Raw genomic sequence first — 8,982 nt, forward strand, 5'->3', positions numbered from 1 at the left:
GAGCGGCTGGGCCCGTGAGCCATGGCCGCTGAGCCTGTGCGTCCGGAGCCTGTGCTCCGCAACGGGAGAGGCCACAACTGTGAGAGGCCCGCGTAACGCAAAAAAAAAAAAAAAAAATGACATTTATAACAACCCTATTTCCAAATAAGGTCACATTCTGAGCTACTTAGGACTTTGGTAGGAAGAAACAATTCAATCCATAACAGTACCTATTAGAATAGCCAAAATCCTCTGTTCTCCTAGACATCTTGTTTTTTTAAATTAATAAAGAGTAAAAGGACTTTTCTGACATTTTTGCTTAGAGGACTGGATTAAGAAGTATGCCATTTACATTTGGTACATTTAATTAAATGTTTGGCATGAGTTTATAAGGAACTTTTATTTATTTTAGTCAGTCCAGATTGCAATAGATGATTAAAAATTCCAGTAGTGATAACTGTTGACATGATGATTTTTAAAAGTATATCTAATCGTATAAAGCCTCTCTGTTACCAAATTTTCAACTCTTCTTTGATATATCTTTTTAGTTGATGAATGTTTAAATCTCATCATCTCTTAGTAGCTTCCCAATTTTGGAGTTTATGACTCAGATAATTCTGTTTAATCAGTGGGTGAGACTAATAAACACAAGCTCATTCTCACTAAAAAATAAAGACCAACATTAAAAACAACTGACTACGCCAAGTGCTGGAGAGTGTGGGGAATGATTGGAATTCTCATACACTGTTGCTGGGAATGTAAATTGTACAACAACTTGGGAAAACAGATAGGAAGTTTCTTTAAAAGTTACACATGTTTCTACCATATGACCTAGCTATTCCTTCACTAGGTATTTACTCAAAGCACATGACAACATGTGCCCATTCAAAGATGTACAAAAAATATTCACTATAGCTTTAGTCATACTAGTAAAACTAGAAACAATTCATGTCCAACAACGGCTAAATGGATAAAACACTGTGGTATATCCATTCAATGGAATACTACTCAGCTATAGAAGGAAATTCCTACTGATACATGACAACTTGAACGGGTATCAAAATAGTCATGCTGAGTAAAAGAAGCGATACAAAAAGTAGTGCAGACTATGTTATCTCATTTGTGTACAATTCTAAAAAATGCCAACTAGTCTACAGGGGGGACAACCCAAATCAGTGGCTGACTGAGGACAGGAGGAAGAGGGACGGAAGAAGGATTACAAAAGGAGGCAAGGAAGCTTTTGAAGGTGATGAACATTGTTCATTATCTGGATTGTGGTGATAATTTTGCATGTATGCATCTATGTAAAACTTTATCAAAATGAACACTTTAAAGAAGTTCAGTCTATTTCATGTCACCTATACCTCAATAAAGCTATAAAAGAAAATCCTCTGACTCACTTGAAACAGCATTATATTTTTCATATATCTACAAAGTACCTAGCACAAAGCCAGATACACAGAAAGTACTCACTGTAAACTTGATGACTGAAAAGAATCCTAATTAAATACTATGAGGAAATATTTTAACTACCCTCAAAAATCATGCATTTATTAAGCATTTACTAGTCTGTACAGATACATAGTATAAAGGAAAGTATAAGACAATATAACTTCAGTTTCCAAAAGCACCACTTACACAAAAATTACCTGATAAATATAATTGATTTGTATCTGTTTATTAAAATAGTTTCTCTAAAGAGTCCTACTAGGTGACATTGCTAATATAATTTGATTTATTTAACATTTTAAAAATACATCTCTATAATCCATAACCTGCATTATATGCTTAGTTGCTTTATTGTTATTATCACTGTTATTACTATTCTTTTAAACTAGATGCTCTTTTTCCCTGAGGAAATCAAAATTTATATAGCTCCTTTTCTGTCAAATGAACATTTAACAAGTCCGTTTCTAAAAATTTTACTTCTTACAGTTTAGCCTTATTCCACTAACCCAAAATGAATACTTTCTTCTCTTCCCCCCCCACCTATCCCCAGCCCCCATTCCAGTATTTCTTTAGCATATACATTAGCAACAGAGTATCAATTTCAATTGGTCATCTTAAAATCCTTCTGAAGGTTCAGTGAAACCTCATCCTTTATTTTATTCGAATAGCCTATCATTTTTAAAAAATTAAAGCCACACTTCCTTCCCTGAGCATCTATTAATAAGCCAAAAGATTTTATAAATCAGCTAGTGTCCATATACTAGCTGTCATCTTATTACAGTTATACTTATTCAAGCCTAGTTTCTTTATTAAAAAATAATTTTAGTAAGTTGTACCTTGGGTCCTCCCATTTGATTTCTATGGTAGATTTTACGATAGCAATCTTACCAAATCTCAATTTACAAAATCTCTTGAATGTGATGTAGTATAATAAAACTTTGACTTGAGATATTAACTAGGTGATAAATGTGCTACATAAGATTCATTTGTAATGTGTAAACTGCTAGTTCTAACTTAATGCCCTGTAATTAGAGGGAAGAATAATACTCATGCTTATGTCTTGAAGAAAAGAAAAAGGCAAAAGAACCAAGAAATTTGCCTTTTCATTATTCCAGAAGCCTGAGTAGGAAGACCGAGAGATGATGATCTAAGTAGAAATCAACACCAAACTGTCACTCCCACTGGGGTATAGGAAGAGCCCCTATTCCTCTGTCAGGACCCACAATCCTAGGAAAATATAAAAGATCCCAACAACTCTTACATCAGATAGGGATCTGACACAAAATACCTGTAAATTTTCCATCTGTAACTGCCCCTTTCCTTGTCAGCTCTTGCCCAGTACCCCTTTGCTGCCACTTTTTAAAGGATGTTTGTTTATTGTGACACTGACCTAAGCTCTTTTAAATACTGGCGGCAGCAGCAGCTTTCTTTAAAAGAGAAACGCCAAAGAGAATGTTACTTTCTTAAAGAAAAGTGAAATGATGCAAATTTTGTGTGCAATCCTTCCATTTTTTTCCTACAATGCAGAAGCTGTCTTGCAGAGGAGATTTACATTGTCAAACTTTTGATGACCCACTCACCAGGAACAATTTACACCCCCTGAAAAGTCCCTACTCTCTTTCCTTAAGCAAACTTGTAAGTTGAATTACAGTCTTCCCTTTATTTTACTAGCCTGGAAAATCTCCCTTTCCTATTCCTTCAGTTTCTGTGTCATGCTGTGAACATGAGTAATACTCAAAAATAAGAACTAGACTCCAAGTTATATTTTTCCATGTATGGATTATCTTGAAATGAGTCATTCACCAATGTAATACAGAGTATTTGATAACTTGGTATAATTGAAAAATATCAAGATGCTCTCTAGACAACTGGATGGAGTCTGTCATTTATTGCTTGCTAAAACCAGTGAATACAGTTCGCTCAACTAAGTTCTAATGGTGAGAGTTTCAGCAAAAGCAGTCCACACAAAGGAGAAACTATACTTCTAAAAAGCTGGGGCTCTGTGCTTTTATTTCACTATTTATAAATGGACACTAGAACCCCCCAGACTATTTTCCATAGGTACCGGAAAGAATGACTCGTTATAAATTAGGGAGTTGGGGAGATAAGCAGCTGGAAACACTAATATGCATTCAAGAACCAAATTCTCTAAGAGCTCTTCCCTAAGGATCAGTCCATTTCAAAATGGAACTAAGACTTTTCCACTGGCTTATTGAATTGAATGTCCTACACATTTTAAAGGAGAGGAAGCATTCAAAAAATCATCTTAAAACAAAGTTGAAAGACAAGAGACTAATGAAAAGCAAATTCACAATATATGTGATTGAGAAAGGCTAAATATCCATAATACATAAAGAGTACAGACACATTAAGCAAAAGATAAACACTCCTATATTAAAATAGGTAATGTATATGGACAATCAACCTCAAAAGAAAAAACAATGATACTAAAAAGAAATTTAATCACAACAATAAAGAATTAAAATTGAAATGATAATAATAATGTGCTTTTCTCACTTATCAAAGTGGAAAATATTTTCCAATGATATTAATAATACCCAATTTTGTAAAGGTTTAGGAAGCAAAGCATTCTCATATGTTGCTGGTCACAATTAAATTGCTCTTCTTAGAAGACAATATATATTTATATGACATATATATATCAGTTTATATATATATATATGTAAAGATATATATTTTAAAAGGTATATGTGTTATATACATATTTAAAGACATGCATATATTTATAGCATGCAGATAAATGTACGTTATATATTATTTATTATTTACATATGTATTTTAAAGAATAAACGTTAAAACCATATTTATTTATTGTGTATACATAATATTTTTATTATATATATGAGTTTGCATATTACCTGGTTATTTTTAAAGGCATATTTCTATTCTGCTACTATTTCCTAACAAACTAATTGAAGATATGTTAATTCGAGATTTTGGCTCTCCTAAAGTGGAGGACTTTCATGGCACGTACACTTCTTTGGGATTCTTCTCAGAATCTCTGATGCCATGTATGCTAATGGAGAATGACTAATGGAGCCTGAAGTGCGGACAGCATTCTTCAACAAATCAATAAAACCAGACGCATTGTCAAACATTACAAACACTCCCTCTATAGGCAGAGTAGATGACATTCTCTTTTTTAATTCATTCTCAATTGAATTTTTTCTTAGCAAAGTAATTTTAACCATTTTAAAGTCAACTTTGCAATTTCCAAAAAATAAACCCACAAAATGATATCAGCACATGCATATGTGAAAATCCAAAAATGAGGTCACTAAGACATCTGTAGTTTCACCCAACTGCGTGTTGAAAGAAAATGTCATCACCTTCATTAGCCATTTCAGATTATTAGAATAATGTCAGCAATTCTGAAGTATATGACATCATTTAAAGAGACTAATTCTGTTCTCATTCTGCTCCAAATTACAAATAAACTCCACCATTTCCAAGACAAATGGATTCACCGAAGTCATCCACTATGTAAGGCTTTTTTACTTATTATAAAAAGCAATTTTGTAGGATGGATCAAGAAGACTGTGGATTGGAGAAAACTTTAGTCTTGGTAAAATTCCAGGCTTTAAATTGAGGCCTCTTCAAAACACATTTTATATCTGTGTTTTCGACTGACCAGTATAAAGGCCTCATTGGTTCCAAAGGCTTTATGTTTCCCTTGCATGAGTCTTTCCATAAAAGAAGTACTTTAGCTTTTGTGTCTCATCATAGGCAGTGATAAAAGTAAAACCAATGAATTCATCAGCTAAATTATACATTCTTTGCTTTGACACTTTCAGCATCACCTTAAGCCCCATACAAATACAGATATGTCTCTATAATGTAATCTCCAAATTACAAATTATGCTTTTTAGAATAGTATCAATGAGAAACAATCATAGACATCATAACTTAGCAAACTTGATGACTAATGGTTCTTGATCATGTACTGAAGAATTCAAAAACATATTTGTTTAGAGTTAAATTATAACTTCAGTAAGATAATATATCATTAAAAACAATTTAACAAAGAAAATATTATTCCAGAAGAGAATTAAAAATATTTTCACCTAGCTTATTGTGTGAACTTATCCTGGGACCCAATAGGAGTCAATAAAGCCTGTAAGACTGGAGTCAATAAAGCCTCAGCCTGTTAGACTGAGGTCTAAACTCCTCATCATTTTACAATGACCCAAATTATCAAACATTTTATTGAACACCTACTATGTACCTGTGGTTACAAAATTGAATGAGATACACCCTTTACCCTTTAAAACTTTATAGTCCAGTAGGAGATATAAGTATCTAAAGAGATAATTTTAATATAATATTGTAGCCACTAGGATAAAAGTAAATAAAAATAACTTAGAAGAGAAATATTTATCCCGCAAGGAAAATATCCTTGAAGAGATGATGCCTCACCTAAGTCTAAAAAATGAAAAAACTCATCCAGGAGGAAAAAAATGTGAGGAAGGCATTCCAGCTAGAGAAAACATAAAGAGCATAAGCACAGAGGTAGGAAATAGCACACTATATTCAAGAAATAATTAGGACCTCAAAGAAAAGTAGGGAGAATGTTACAGATGCGAAGTATTTGAAATCTAAAATCTGTAGAGCTTGAAAATTGATTGGATACAGGCATGAAGAGAGAGGAAAGAGTCTAAAAGTCTAAGACAGGATTCTGTCTTAACTAAGCCTAATGCCATTAAGTGAGATTAGAATCAACCACACTTGCTTTATCTCCCATTGACAACCCCCCAATGCATCTGTGTATGCACAAACACACACACACACACACACACACACACACACACACACACACACACAAAGAGAAAACCTAATCTTTAGTGAAATGTAGGTTTGTAGACAGAGTATGCTCACCTTGGCATACCAGAACTACTACTTTCCATCTATCCGAGTGGTACCCATTTTTCAGGGCCCAGCTTATGTCTTGACTTTTTCATTGAAGGCTTTCCTGACCATCACCACTTCTAAGACTTCTTTGATCTCTCCTTACCCTGACCAAACCAATTACCTGATGGCTAAATCCACACATTTCACAGGTTAGTCACAGATTACTCTTTCATAATCTTTTGCCAATATTTTGTGTTTTAGAATATAAAAGCTTTATTATTATGTTTGATTTGGTTCTTTAAAGTTACTTTTTATGAATTAAATTCTTCAAATATGAAGCATATAAAGAAAAAATGAAAAATTACCCAAAATACGATCACCATACACAATCATTATTTTAGAGTTTACTATGTGTATTTTCATACATATTGCAAGGCATATATAATGTTACATAAACAGGAAAAAACTCTAAAACCCCTACAAGCTGCATCCTTCCACGACATAGCATATCAGGTATATACAATTTTACAATGCACCATAATTTATGCATTTATATTGCTGTTTTTCTGTAGTGTCTCAGGTTTTGGTAACTGACACTTAATAGCTTTTATTCTCTAATATATGCATTTACGGCCTCACATTTTCCTTTAAGTACCACTTTAGCAGCATCACAAATTTTGAAACGTTGTGTTTTCTTTTATCAGTCCAAAATATTTTGCAAAATCCATTGTGATTTCTTCTTTGACCTATCGTTTATTTAGAAGTGTATTGATTAAATTCCAAATAAAGAAGATTTTCTAAATTATCTTTTGTTATGTATTTCTAGTTAATTCCACTGAGGTACAATAACATGTTCTGTATAAGTAAAAATTTTTGAAATTTGTTATAACTTGCTTTGTGGACAGCATGTAAATTTTTGGTTAATTGTTTCATATGTACTTGAAGAGAATATGTATATGTCAGTTGGTGAATGCAATGTTCAATTAGCATTTAAGGTTATTAAACCTGAGCTTTAGTCACCCTGGGTGCTCTTCTATCAAGGTTTTCACTTACTTCTAAGGAAGACTCCTTCTGATTCTCAACCCAAAACCTGGTGTGTTCACCAAATCTTCCTTCACAGGCCCTGAGCTCCAATTTTTGCCCCTCACTGAAGGGGAGAATGGCCCAAATACATACCCACTCTTCTAGGTTTCTTTCTTCTCCTAGTTTTTGGCCCTATAATTTTTCATTACCTTCGTAGGTCTTCCATGACTTCAAATATGTAAGATTTGTATATTTTTGTCCAACTTTTCTAGCTGTTCTCAGGGGAAATGTTGGTGAAAAATATCTGGTCTATCATTACAGCAAATGGAAACAATAATTTTTAGCCAATCTCTTAATAATAACAGCCTACATTTTTGAGTGCTTACAAAGTCCCAGACTCTGTTTTAAGAGCCTTAATTGTATTATACTATTTACAACTCTCGCAAAATATACTTTTGATATCTCCATTTTGTAAATGGTAAAACTGATACCAAGAGAGCTTAAATAATTTGTCTAATGTCACTCAGAAGTCATGGAGCCAGAATTCAAATTCATGCAATTTGACTAAAATGTTGACAGTGTTAACAACTCTTCACTACCTCTTGTTGGGTTTTTTTCCCAATTGTAAATAATACTGCCACAAGCCTTTTCTGTATATATATTTTATATACAATTATATGTATATTATATATAAAAAATATAATTATTCATTTTTAAGAACTTATTAAGAAAATATTCCCACAAGTGAACTCGCTGAGTCAGAAGCATACATATTTGAAATATTGATACATATTAACATATTAACATACTGCCTTTCATTAGTTTAAATGAATTTGTCACACTCTAAATATCCATTAATATCTTAAATATTTGTTCAGAGTTTCCAATCTAAGAAGTTAAAAATAACATTCTACTGTTTCTATTTGCTTCTTTGCTTACTTGTTAGGTTGAACATCTTTATATATACTTATATGTCATTTATATTTTTTTCCTTTTCTACCTTACCTAATCATATGATTTTATTTCTAACAGTATACTCATCTTTTTCTTTTATTTATGAACTTTGCTGTTTGTTAAAAATATTAAATTTTTGTCATAGATGATACAAATATTTTCTATCTTGTCTTTAGTTTCAGTGGGTTTTGCTCTGTGTGTGTGTGTGTGTGTGTGTGTACATGCACATACACGGGGCAGAGCTCTATTCAGTCTGTCCTAACATACTCTATAATTTTTTTTCCAATTCTTCCATATTTTCTTTTAATATTTTTATCATTTCACTATTTTAATTTTATGTCTTAGTTCACCTGTAATTTATTGTACATAGTTAAAAGGAGAACAAATTTGTCCTTCCTTTTCCAAATAATTAATTTGTACCCCAACATAAGTTAATAGCAAAAGCCCATTTTTTCTTAGGGGTTGAGACTTCAACTTATTCTATACTAAATTATCTGACATATTTTTTTCTATTTCTGTAGCCTATTTAGCTCTATTGGTCTATCTCCTCCTGTGTCATCACCACACTATTTTAATTAATAGAATCTGGCAGGATTGCATCCTAATTGTTTCAGTCGTATATACCCTTTATGCCCAACCAGATTCTCACCTCCTTGAAATCAAAGACTAGAACTTATATTTGTGCCTGTTTGTGTGTGTATCCTCAAA

The sequence above is a fragment of the Phocoena phocoena genome, chromosome 17 (genome assembly GCF_963924675.1).
Source record: "Phocoena phocoena chromosome 17, mPhoPho1.1, whole genome shotgun sequence".
NCBI lineage: Eukaryota > Metazoa > Chordata > Mammalia > Artiodactyla > Phocoenidae > Phocoena > Phocoena phocoena.